Source organism: Marmota flaviventris, chromosome 4, assembly GCF_047511675.1.
Source record: "Marmota flaviventris isolate mMarFla1 chromosome 4, mMarFla1.hap1, whole genome shotgun sequence".
NCBI classification, from domain to species: Eukaryota; Metazoa; Chordata; class Mammalia; order Rodentia; family Sciuridae; genus Marmota; species Marmota flaviventris.
Genome location: NC_092501.1, coordinates 72867197 through 72881049, shown reverse-complemented (window position 1 = coordinate 72881049; position 13853 = coordinate 72867197). Strand labels below are relative to the sequence as shown.

At 42.6% G+C, this 13853-nt stretch overlaps 1 pseudogene; it reads left to right on the top strand.

Annotated features, from left to right (window-relative positions):
- The first annotated feature begins 4463 nt into the window (after positions 1-4463).
- On the top strand, positions 4464-13853 carry LOC114083621 (mannose-binding protein C-like; annotated as a pseudogene).

The following is a 13853-nucleotide window of genomic DNA, read 5'->3' as shown; positions in this document are numbered from 1 at the left end:
AGGAGTGGAACCTGCTGTCTAAGTACTGAGACCTCTTGTTCCAGGTATACTTTTCCTCCTCTACAGTTGTAGAGGAGGAAATTGCTGGTTGAGTTTTTTACTCACCACCATGAAAAAGCTGATTAAACTATCCCAGAATGTCTCAGAGTGGCTCACTGTGCCTGAAGCATTGTATAAACAGTACTGATTAGTCTAAACATCTATTTTCCATCCAGAAGCCTGGAATTGCAGTATATTCTAGACAGAAACTGCCTACTTTACCAGCACCCAATAAATAATCCTGAATACTAAGTTTCTGATGAACTTCCTCAGTATGCCTTATAATACATGTGTTGTCACATTTTCTTACTAGAGGCATTAAGCACATCCTTTGTGACACCATCAGGAGAGGACCCTTGGAAGCTTACACCTGGCCTTCTCCAGACTTCACCTCATGTGTTTTTCGTTTCTTAATGTTTGCTGATTTGCTTTGTATCCTTTCGCTGGGCTCAACCATGGCTGAGTGCTACCATATCCTGAGTCCAGTGGTGACTCCTCCTAGTGACTCATGGAAACAGGGTGGGGAGTAGTAACATAATGTGTGCCAACTACAAGTGTTGTGAAAACTAAATGAGATATCGCCTACAAAGTAATCAGCACACTGAGGCATATATCAGGTGCTTAATAAATGCCTCTTCTTTCTTCCTCCCTTTAATCTTTCTAAACAATTGAATTTTTCCTCTCATTAATTCTTATTACTGATTTCTTCATTATCAAATGCTTAATATGGTCTCTACATAGCAGTTTGCAAGGTGCAGATGAACACAGTGAATCAAATCCTCTCTCCTGACTTCATAGTCTAGTGTCTGAAGTTGTCTGTCCCAATTTCTTTTTGAGTGTGGGCTGGCTCAATACCTCAGGGTCCAGAAAGTCCTAACCTCTCCTCAAGAGATATACATGAGCCTCTGATCCTTCAAGGACAAACCACTGTCTAGAACAGTTTCCTAGAGTAGTTCTCAAAGAAGAAGTGTTCATGCCTGTAATTTCAGTTACTCAGGAGGTTGAGGTAGGAGGATCACAAATTTGAGGTCATCCAGGACAACTTAGTGAGACTGTATCTCTAAAATATAAACAAACAAACAAATAACTAAATAAATGTGTTCTTTGGCACTCTCCATTTATAAGATGAAGAATTTACCTACGCTTCTAGTCTAGAATGAGGATTCCTATGAAAATCTCATCTTATAGTCTAGAGTAGCAATCTCATGAAACAGTAGCTTCAAATAGAGAACCAGCCTATGGGCCTTAACACCACCAGACCTGGAGCAGAGATTCCTCATGGCTTGACTCAGGGTTCAATATACATAACAGAGTCTTGAATAACCAGACAGCAGATACCACAATTTCAATTGCAGCTTGAATTTCATCGCAATGGAATGAATTCTGAAAAAAATTCTGGAGTCCTGATTCCTGAGTCTTAATTTCAGAGACCAGAGCAGAGGGACAAGGTGATCTGATCCCATTCTTCAGTCAGGATCAGAGAACTGACCCAGAGACAGAGGACCTGAATCCAGATTGTCATGGCAGGCACCATAGCTCACATCTAGAAACAGAGTTCAAAGCAAAAGTTTTGGTCAAGATCCTGAGTCCAGTCCAGAGAGCAGATGCCAAAACGTAGAGACCAAAGTCTATCAAGGACCTACAGTCCGTACAGTATCCTGGAAAGGGAAATGACATATAGTGGGGAGACCAACAGAGTTGCCATCTACATGATGCTCAGCACTCTGAGAGAATCAAGAGATATGGTCCCTAAAATATAAAAGTTCTTCCTTACCTCTGGAATTAAAATGCATTTCCTTCAGTCTACAATGAGCTTCCTTGTACTTCTATACTTTAGAACTGTTTCTCTTCCCCAGAAATGCACAATCTCTGGATGTTCTCTACAATATTATTTTTTTCTTCATAGCAGAAATTGTGCTAATGTAAGTTTTACTTACCCCACTAAATTATCATCTCACAAAGGAAATTATTCTCCTTTGTCTCCCTCCATCTTGTGCCAGAGACTGACCTATAGCAGATTCAGGATAGTAATCTGTAGAACATGCAAAAAGAATGGGCATGGGGATGTGTTGGCTCTCAGTGCATCCATCCCAAGCCTCTGCTGTTCTCACTGTGGCCAGAAGGTGGCAGGACTGACCCATGCCTTCCCAGTGGACACCCAAAATGTGTTTCCTTCAAATGCTTCTGGTCCTCAGAGTTCAGTGAGTCCCCATCCCCTGCTGTGTTTCTTAGAGGCCATACAGAGATGCTGGAGAGCACAAGATCCTCCTCCACCACCCTTCTATGGATCTTTAAAGATGGGAGTGAGCGGGGGGCAAATATTCCTGAGTCAGACACCCCTTTTTCTAGGCCTCTGTGTCTATCCTGTCTTAGGAAGCAATCCTTTTCTTTCACTGTTTTTTTTTTCTGAGGGAGCAGGGGGAGCAGTCAGCCTTCTGATACATTTTTAGTTGCTAGTTACTCTCCTAAGTCCATTTTATGAGTAAATAACAGGTTTAACCAGGTAAGGGCCCTTGCCTACGTAGCTATGCTCAGGTAGGGATGGAGCAGAATCACATGTGTGCACCTCTCTTGTCCCTAATACCCTCCCATGCCACTCCACTGACTTGGCCTGGTTTCTGGGCACCCAGCTGATCAGGAGGAGCAATTGGTATAAAGCCAAGCCCTTTGGAACCAGTCTCCTCTCAGCATTTTTGCCAGAGAACTCCTTCCTTAATATTATCCTTCCCAAATTTACTATTCGGTCATTCTTGTTCATGATCTCTACTTTTCCATCCTTGAAAGCCTCTCCTAAATTCTTACCTTCCTACTACTGAGGGGTGGTTGTGGGTGTTTGGCTGAGATTTCCAGATCTAAGTGGCTCTTTTAATGCTAAACTGGGCTGGGAGCCAGTTGGTTGTGCCTAGAAAGAAAGAAAGAAAGAGGAAGACCTGAAAGGACCTCTGAGCCCAGAACCAGCCAGGCCCACCCCTCCACCTTCCTTGCCTGCTCAGCCTCTCCTGTGCAACCCAGCTTGAGGAATCCTTGTTGTCCTTTCTGCACACAGAGGGCACACTCAGGACATATTTAGACTTGCTATGTACCCAGACCTGAGGGTACACAAACATGAAGATACACAGACACACCTAATCTGCCAATTATCAGGGGACTCTGGGCGACAAATTTACCCTTCAATTTATGCTCTTGATCAAGGAGAGAATCCCTTTAAGTGTTTTTCAAGTGGGCACAGTGACAAGCTTTTCAACAGATGGTGCTAGAGTGATGTCACAAGAACAAGGGTTTCCTGCAGATTCTGGATGTGCCTCAGTGGGTTTGCTTTATGAGTTGAGAATACCCTGTAGAGCCAGGGCCTGCACCCTGGGGAGTCAGAGAGATTAGAGGAGCCACCTGGCTTCAACTCAACCTTCCTGCAGTCCTAGAAACAGGGAAAGACCCTGGGGCTTCCTAACCACTATGCCTGGGATTTCCTCTGCTTGTACCCTTCCCCCAGGTCTCCCATGGTCCAAGCAGTGTTCCAGGCCTCCTGCTGCATCTGCACCCCACTCTCACTGGGCAGCCATTAGGGCCACCAGTTTCAGTTTGCCTGTCCTGCCCTGGTCTGCAGGGCTGATTCCTGACTACCCCATGATTGCAGAGCTACTCTGGCTCAGCAAACAAGTGCAGTTCTTGGCCATTCAGTAGGTTCAACAACAACGTTTCCAATGGGGCCTGAGCCACAGGAAATTTCTAATATCCTATTATTACCTTTTTAATCATAGCTTAATAATTCTATGTTTTAAATTTCCCCTCTTTAGATTACTTTGTGATCTCTGTCTCCTAAATAGCTCCAGAGTGTTGAATCCCTTCAGAGTTCAAAATCCCAGGTGTGCTGTATGATCATATGTGGAGCCACACAATTTATAAAAAGGCTTAGACTCATATACAGAAATCAAATCGTGACACAGTACATATACATAAGTACATGTATTCATACATACCTGGATACATAGAGTGTGAATTTTTTTTTCCAAGTGTACAGTGTGGGATTTTGGACAACTAAATTGATGGTGCAATTAATTCATTATTGCAAGAGCTGACCTTGCTCTCTCTGGTCCCAGAAAGATAACATAGGAGCTAAGAGAATACCAGGGAAGACATATTATGATTTTGTCTTGAGACTTTCATAATTTTTTCTTCCAAGGGGTCCCCTTGTTCTTGGTTGAATCAAAGTGTTAAATGAAATTGGGTTTAGCAATCAAAGTGAGACAAAAACTGGTAGTCAGGGGTATTTATGCCCAACTCCTTAAATTTCTGAACTTCCCCTAAATGCCTGCCAGTTGGGTTTGCCTGCCAGTATGAGTATAGGGACAGATGAATTCCTTGATACATTTGCAAATGGTATGTGCATTGTTGTATAATTGTCTTTGTTGAAAAGAAGGCCCATGATGTCTTTGGATTCTCGCAGAGTTTGTGAGAAGCAAGGAAAAAATACTATGAGTGGAAACACAGGACAGTACAGGATAGAGAGTGTACAGGATAGAGAGTATGAGAGGGAGAACATTTTAGCCACAAGGGGCACTGCTGACAGAGACAGGTACTGTCACTTGTCTCTCAGTCAGACCACATTGTAGGATTTCCTGCCGACCATGAACAATTTCACCGAAGACCAACTTAAAACAAAACCTCTCTGTATGAAACATGAAATCACTCCAAAATGTCTCTACATATAGAGAAAAGAGATGCTCTGTGAACCACAAAAGTGGAAAACATGCCCTTCTCCTGCTTAACATGAATATTAGCTGCTCCTTTACAAAGTATAGCTTTGCCTCGCTCTACTCCACTCATCTCACAAAATTAAGATACCCAATCAGAGTTGCCCAGCTTCCTGACAGTTTCTTAAACTTCCCTTCAAATCACCCAACACCAAACCAAATCCCATGAAAAAGTTTGGTGGACTGTTGTGTGTAATTACCCTCCTGCAAAAGATAGGAAAAAGAAAACTCAAATCTGAAAATAAAATAAAATAATTGACTTTGACTGTGTTTTCCTGATAGCCTTGGAGGGTGAAGACACTCCCACATATTGCCTCTGTGATGCATGCAGCATCCTGTGGAAAAGGGAATGGGCTCAAAATCTTATTTTATACAGGTCAAGACCAACATTGAGCCAGTACGTGGTTTGTCTAAACTCACAATCATGAGTCAAAACCAATACTTCTGATTCTAAACCCACCCTTTGCCTCCCAGATGGGACTGTGCAAGAACACTGCTTCCAAGCTAAGAAAACTATGGCCCGTCATCCTGCAGAGGAGGAAGGCCTGTCTGAAGCAGACTGCCTTGGGGAGCTGTGCCATGCACTCTTGGAGTGGACCCCACAAGTGTGCAACAATGCACAGCCAAGGCAGTGGTGCCCTCTTTCACACAACAGAGAACTGAGACCATAAAGGCATTAGAATCTGGCCAAATTAGACAAAGAGGAAATGGCAGAGCTGAGATTCCACCCAGGCTAACAAAGGAGATGGGAGGGCGACACCTTCCTACAGGTCAGAGAGGCAGTCATCTCTGCCAGCCTCTTGGGGTGAGGGAGATTCCAGAGGAGCTCTCAGAAGGGAGGCAGTGTTGGGAAGTCCCTGAAATCCTGAAGAAAGTGGGCTTTTATGTGGGGTAAAGAGCAGAGTGTGTAATCAGAGGCTGATGCATGTAGAGAGAGGCATCTCATGGTGCAGAAGCTCTAGCTGGAGATTGGAGAGCAGGAAGGTGCTCATAAATGGGTGGTGCTCAAATCTGTGGGTCAAATGTCAGACTGACTTCCTGCACAGTGCCCTCCCAACCCAGCCCAATCCCGGGAAATGTCATGTTTGGGCAATGAAGTTTCTTGGCCTTGGAACTTAGTACACAGTGAAGGCAAACACTGTGGTTCAAGTGAGTATTTCCAGGGTGACCTAATGTCAATTACCTCATTTACCTCCTGCACTGGAGCAGATGGTAGCAGCTCTGGATAGTAAAGAGTAGTGATGAGAGATAAACAAGATGCCTGCTGAACCTCTAGGCCCCAAACTAATAGCCATCATCTGTTTTGGCCATGTGACTCTCTACCACCCTGAGCATGTCTGCAGGCACAGGGTCAGCAGGAAGTAAGGAAACCAGGCCCTTCACAAACCAAAGAATGGTCCAGTGGAAGGGACCCTGAAAGGGAATCTGGCTCACACACTTGTGGTATTTGGGGGCCCCTATGAGGCCCCCCATATGGGCCTGAGGCCTTGTGTGATGCTCATATTATGGGGTCCCTCAATGTCCCAAGCTAACGTGACATTTTCATGACAGCTGCTATTGTTTTAATCTAGAATATCCCCAAAGGTCCATGTATTAAAGGCTCGGTGCCCAGGCCACAGCACTTTAGGAAAGTTGTGGAAACTTTAAGAGGTGGGGCCCAATGGGAGATTTTGGGTCACTGAATGCTTGCCCCTAAATGGGATTGTGCAGTACTGAGTTCTTTCTCTCTCTCATTCCTGGCCATGGGGTCAACATACTTTCTCTACCATAATTTTCCACCATGATGCTTTGCCTCACTACAAGTAGAGAAGCAAGCACAAAAGCAACTGGACCAAGCAGCCATAGACTTCAAAACTATGAACCACAATAAACCTTTTCTTTTTTCATATGTTGATTTTTTTCAGGGATTATATTATAGTGATAGGAAACTGACTAATCCAGAAGAAGAGCTAGAAGAAATTTAGTTCAGAATTGAGTGAATTATGCTTCATAATGTATATTGTTCCATCCCTTCTACACTATCCCAGTTGATTACTGGAACATGCTCATTTATCCACAAGATACCCATCCTCTTCCCAGACTTGCTCATCTTTTTTCCCGCCCATGTCCCACAAAAATGGTGGAAATAGAGTTCCTCTGCCTGGAGTGAGCTGGCTACGAAATAAAGCTAAGGAAAATAAAGGTGGTGAAAAAAACACCATAAGACACAACACCGAAAGTAATTTTGAAAGGCGAGGGCAGGACGGCTCTACAACCTTAGGGGTTGAGCTTCAACACTGTAAAAACAGAAAGTGAGAACCCATGTTTGGTTTATTCATATGGGGGGAACATCAAAGATTTTTCAATAGAATGTTCTTTTGCCAAATAAGGTAGGAGGTGAGCTGTCCAGGCCCAAGGGTTTACACCCAATTCCAGAGCTAGGAGAGCAGATTTCCTAGCCCAGCAAAGACTGAGGTCACAGCATTGTGTAATCCATTAAGTGGGAGGAGCCATAAAATGACTTGCAATGCCAAACCAAAATCTCCTTTGCTCAAGTCCCATGAAGATGCTAAATAGCTCAGGAGTGGCTTCCCACAACTTTGTCTTGTTTTTTTTATTTTAATTGTATGGTACTTATGTATTTAAATTGGAAACTTGTGTGCACTTGAAAACATCTTCTTGTTCATCACTTCATATTCAATCAATTCTCAATGTAGGTCAGCTTTTCACCATTTGGACTCTCTTCTAATCTTTCTCTACACTGTAGTCAGAACAAACCTTATAAAATTCAAATGTTATCATCTCTTTCCTTCTGGAATGCCTCCAAAGACCTGTGGGAAAATCCCCAAAGTTTTTCACACAGTTGACAAGTCCTATTATCAATCAGTGCAAGCCTCCTCTCCTATCACAGGGACCTCACACTGTGAACTGGGCAGACTGAATAGTGTTACCATTGGGAAGCCAGCCCACTCTTTCTTACCTTCAAACCATTGCACAGGCTATTCACGTTGTGAAACTTGGACAAAGTTCTAAGGGAAGCTTGAATGGTCTTTGCAACACTCACAGATTTCTAAAGACTCCTTTTGAAAAACTTTTTTCTTTTGAAATCATTTTAGTCTAACTTAGCAGTTGAAAGAATCATAAAGAAAATTACCATGTGCCTTTCAATCATCATTGTTCACTAATGAATGACAGGATCTAACATACCATAGTACAAGTATTCAAACCAGGAAATTGATTAATACAACATTAAGATACAGATGCTGTTTGGATTTAGAGATTATTTATCTAGATACTTTTCTTTTTCTTCAGGTTCAGCTCTCTGAAGATTCTTTTTTTGTAAACATAAGCTTTTGTAACTACCAAGATACAGAATAGTTTCATCACCCCCAATAAAACTTCCCACTAGAAATCTTTATAGTTATTCTATGCTTCTATTCCTATCAAGAACTTATTTGTTCTCTTTGAGTATAGATATGTCTTTCAAGAATGTTTTATATGAAAAATCATATACCTTGTAAACATTTGAGATTAAATTTGTTTTGCTCAACATAATATTCTTGAGATTAATCCTAGTTATTACATGAGTCACTAGTCTGTTCCTTTTTCCCCTGTGCTTTCAATCATATGATGTACCACAGTTTATCCATTTACATGTTGAAAATAATTTAGTTATTTTGAGTATTTTTAGTCATTGAAACTGAACTTTCCAAAATGTGAAATAAACCTATGGTGAAATGCTATTGAGCTTCAAAAATGAATGAAATTACAATACATGCTGCAACACAGATGAAACAAAGATATTCTGCTAAAGAAATAAGTCAGGAACCAAATGAAATTCGTTGCATGGTTTCAAGTATATGAGATGCCTAGAAAATTTAAATTCATGTAGACAGAGTGTGGAAGTGGTTACCAGCAGTTGGATGGGGTTGGAAATGGACAGTTACTATTCAAATGGGAAAAGAGTTTCAGTTCGTGATGATGAGATTTTTCTGAAGATAGAAAATAGTTATGGTTGCTCAACAGTCTGCATGTTCTTGCTGCCACTGAGTTGTACATTTAATAATGGACAAAATGTTAAAGTCTGACATAAAAACAGAAAAATAAATGACTATTATATGACACAGTATAAGTGTGAATGAAATGTAAGTGTATCTAAGTGTAAATATGAAAGAAAACAATACAAGCTAAGAGGACAGAGAGGCTGGGTAGGACTAGTTTATGTAAGATTAGACAGGAATCTCTGAGATGGGTGTATTTTAAGAGAATGGAAAGAGCCAGCCTGCCATGCACAGAAGGGAGGGCATTTACAGGCAGGGAGATGTCAAGTGTGGAGCCTGAGGCAGGAACCATTGTCCAGTGGCAGCAAGAGGTCTGCCATGCCTTCACAGATAATATATGTGCATATGTACACACTTGTGTTTACAGCTGGTGTGCAAGAGAATGAGTGTACATTCATGGGTATCTGTATTTTTCTCTATTGGAGACAAGGACCTTGACATGGCTAATCTGTCAACTGTGCTCATGGTAACTCTTCAGTGAGAACTGGCAAAAGAGTTGACAAAGGAATGATGGTGCTATATTAAAGCAGACAGCCACCTAGTGGTGTGCTGGAGGCCCCAGGGAATGCTCTTTAGGTGAGTCTAATATCTCCTAGAAAGAGTTGTTTATTAGTCTGAGGTTAAAGGCCAGGTCCAGGCTATCCCTTTTCACAAGGTTTGTTGCTAAGTCCAGCCTCCTTCCTTGCTCTGAGGCATCTACCAGTCCCAGGCTGGAGGGCCAGCTTCTTTGTTGCTGAAATCCTGCTGTGCAGAAGCCTCATAGTAAGTCCTTTATATTGATATGCATTCCTTGATCAAGATTCTAGGGGTTCAACTTGACTCTAGAGACCTGGGGGAGCCTTTCAACAGGTAATGGGCAGAGGCACAAGCAGACAGAAATCATATTGGGGAAAACCACACCATCAAGTTTCCTTAATTATCTATTGCAAAGGAGACTGCCTCTGTTTTCAAAGAGAGCCATGGAGCATTACTTCCATGGGATTGGGTTGCTAAGCTTTCCCAGCAAGGAATAACTGGAAGAAAGCTTTGGAAGACAGATATTTTGAAAAAGGAGAGAGAGGCAGTTTGTCTAATTGCCAAAGGTTCTGACTCAGAAAATACAGGGGAAACATGACGGGAAGTAGAGAGGGATCTAACACTGTGCTTGGGCAAAGATATTGAGAAGTTTCTAGTGGGATATTTTGTTGTGGGAGATAAAACACCAATCAAAAGCATAATCAAAAGTTATTTCTGGGGTAGGTTAGTGACTAGCAGATGAGTTGATCTGAGACTGTGACCTAACGCTTCCTCTCTGTATTACTGTCTGCAACTTAGTGCCTGGAACTGAATAAATGAGAGTTGAGTGGCTCTGGAGGGAAATCATCTGCACAGATATGAAACTGGGGTTTGGGTTGCAGATGGCACAAAGAGAGGTGGGGGGAGAGAGAGAGCTTCTGCAGATACCTGGTTCTCCTGCCTTCCCACCTCTTAAGCCAACAGATATGAGTGAGTGGAGATAGGTAGTGGTTTTGCTCTCACAGCCACAGGAAGCATATTCCCTGTCTTCTAGCAGCAACACCAGAGGCCTGGGCTCTGGTGGTGCCCTCTAAGGCCCCTGCTGCATGTCACTGTGCTGACTTTTGTTAAAATACTAATCAACAATGTTACAAGGAAGGTTTCCTTTTCTAAATACTCAATCTAGAGGCCAGGAAAGGGTCACCCACTAATTCTTTGCCTGTGCCCAAGTTTCAGGACAAAGGGCATGTGTGGCAACTATGGGCTGCTTAACTAAACAAGACAATCTTTCTTGACTTATCTCGTAGTAAGCTGAGGACCATGTTCCTGTTTCTACCATTCCTTCTCCTTCTTCTGAGTCTGGTGACATTATATACTGTAACCAATAGGGAGGTTCAAAAGACCTGCCCAGTGATGGCCTGTATTCCTCCAGGCATGAATGGTTTCCCAGGCAAAGATGGACGTGATGGAGCCAAGGGAGAAAAGGGAGAACCAGGTACCCATTGGTTCTTCCAGCTGTGTGACTGTTTATCTTCCAGATATAACTGGCTGGGGAAACAGGAGGAATGTCCTATCTAGGCAGGTTAACTGTTTCTCTACTATATAATATAACTCAAATCAGAGATGCATCTCCTGTCCTCTGCCATTTCAGACCTCCACCCATCATTTTGTGACATATGTTGTCTTGCCTGTCCAGAAAAGCATCTTTCAGGGTAGGCTCCCCCTTGGAACACAGGAGGATTATTTCTTCTCTGAGTCATTGGAATCAGGGGTTCAGAGGTTGGCCCTGAGTCAATGTCTCCTTTCTCTGGGAAGGGATTCCACACCAAGTTCTTGGGAAAAGAAAGCAAAAGCACAGATAATGAGTCATGTTTTCTTTATCTTCCAACAGGTCAAGGGCTCAGAGGCTTCCAAGGCCCACCTGGAAATTTAGGACCTGCAGGCCCCCCAGGTCCCCCTGGATCAAAAGGGGCAGTGGGTAAAAAGGGAGACCCTGGAACATGTCCAGGTAAGATCCATCTAGAGAAGATTGAATTAAAGGTGCTCAGAGTTCTGGAACCCAAAATATCAGGTGGGAGGTGTCCTTTTACTGACACTTTAAGGGAAGAGGCCTGACTCTGCTTCTTGTCCCAAGGCCCCCTCAGCCCACTCTAGGTTACTTGGAGCCTCGAGGCATTGCCACCAATGCCTAAGTACAGATTTACTAATCTCTCAGGGCTGCTTCCTCACCAAGCATACCCTGGGCCCAGAGAGAGAAAGTAGGACAACTGAGTGTGGACTTAATATGTCTTTTTTCCCATGAAAGTACATCCATGTAATGGCAGTTATCTCTTCACCAAACCAAATCAATCAAACCAAACCTTAGTGGGTTCAAAACACAACCAGTTATTTAAATACAATTTTGTGGGTCAGCCACAGACATTCTGGTTTTAGCTGATCTCAGTCTGTGGTCAACTGATGGATGGTCCATGGTTTCATTCATATGTGGGTGTCAGCTGGATTGAGGAGATTAATTGAGCCACGGACCTCTTATCTGACAGGCCAGCCAGGGCTTGTTCAAATAGCAGAAGTTTTAAGATTCCAAGTTGTAAAAAGAATAGAATCGTCAAGGCTTCCTGATGCTCACAACACATACATTACCATTTCTGCCACACTGTATTGGTCCTATTAAGTCACAAATCTGACCTAGTTTCAAAGAGTGTCAAAATAGCCTCTATTTTTTTTTATGATAGAAGCTGCTATTTTTGCCATCAATGAAATACAACTTGCCTCAGAATCTCCTTACTCAAATAATAAAAATTCCTTCAAAGGTTTCTTTTTGCCTTTGAGGTTTGTTTTAGCAATTTATTGGGGGGAAAATGTAGTGAAGAGCTTTGGCTGTAGATTTCTGTCATGTGAGGTAACCAGGGAGTGCATGTGTGCATGGGTGTTTAAAGGTGTCTTTAGAACAGTCATCAGATGAAGACTGATGTTTTGGACTGTGTGGAAATGGAGGTATTTTTCTTCTTTTTGCTTCTTAGTATTTTTCATCTTCCTTCAATATTTATACATCAATGTAAAAGAAACTATTTTTTAAAAAGTACCCACCCCCTTATGTGTACATTCTGGGACTCCTTCTCAACAATACCCCTTTGTTCTGTTTTAATTTTCTAGCATGTGACACTAGCAGAGCTCTTCTGAAAGAGCAGCTTTCAAAGCAGAATTGGAAAGCATCAAAAAGTGTAAGTTTTCTCTCTTGTTCTTTAAGCACCTTAAAATGAGGGAATGGTGAAAGTCAGTGAATATTTATTTAATATATATATAATTTTCTAGTACCTGGGTAGACATTTCTTTTATTCTGGTATCATAAAGTCCTCACAAGCCCCCTCAAGTAGACATGAAGGCAAAAGGAATTTAAATTTCTTGCTCAAATGCACAATAGAGCTTATAAGTGGTAAAAATTGGTTTATCAACTGAAATCAGTTGGACTTAGGAGACTCTAATCCTGTACTCTGATCTTTTCTCACTGGAAATGGTATCTATACCCCTTTGTTATGCTGGTTTCTAGACCTGGCAATGGGACCAAACTTGTTCTTTCTGACTGGGGCCAAATAGGCTGAGACGTTTCTGTTTAGTCTCCAGTTAATGGTGTCGTAGGATTCAGAATTCCAAGTTATTTGTGTTCTAGACTTCTGATCCAGTGTGCCAGGGTGTCCCTTCCTTTTAAGGTTGTGAGCCTTAACAAAAACAGAATATACTAGTTTAATTTGAATTTAAGTTTATTTTATCTGACAAGTCTACTGTAGAAAACTTAACTCCTAAACATACAGTGGACAGGAGTTTAAAACAAGCCAGTTTTATCTACTTTTTCCCATTTTAGTGCTATGGTTTTCTGTCGCGACCCCTGGCCGGCAAGGGAAAACACGACACAGGATTCTTCTTTCAGCAGTTTATTCAGGCCTTGATTCAAGTATCATCTTCTAGTGACCCGCCGCAGAGCGCCCAAGCATAGCCTAATAAAGCCTCCCGCATACCAATCTTAAGCCGCCACGTGGATCTTTCTCATAGGGCGGTAAGGAATTGCGCGCCAACTCTCCATAAAAGGAGTTGTTTACCACAGGCCACAGTGGAAGCCGGCGCCATCTTCTAATGGCGGCCACGATCTATAAGAATGGCTTACCACAGTTTTCTGTCACCAAAAAAGTTGGAAAGAAGTTCTTCTGGAACAGTGGCAAAACAAGAAATTTTGACAGTGCTAAGGCTCTGTGTGCCCAATTCCAGGCCTCCATGGCCACCACCCAACGCTGAAGAGAATCAGGCCATCCAGAGTTTGGTCAAAGACTCTGCCTTCCTAGGCATAACAGATAAGGAGAATGAAGGCCAGTTTGTGGATATGGCAGGAAGGAGAGTGACCTACCGAAACTGGAACAAGGGTGAGCCCAACAACACTGACTCTGGGGAACACTGTGTGCTGATGCTCTTGGATGGCACCTGGAATGACGCCACCTGCTCCTCCTCCTTTTTGGCAGTCTGCAAGTTCCCTGCCTGA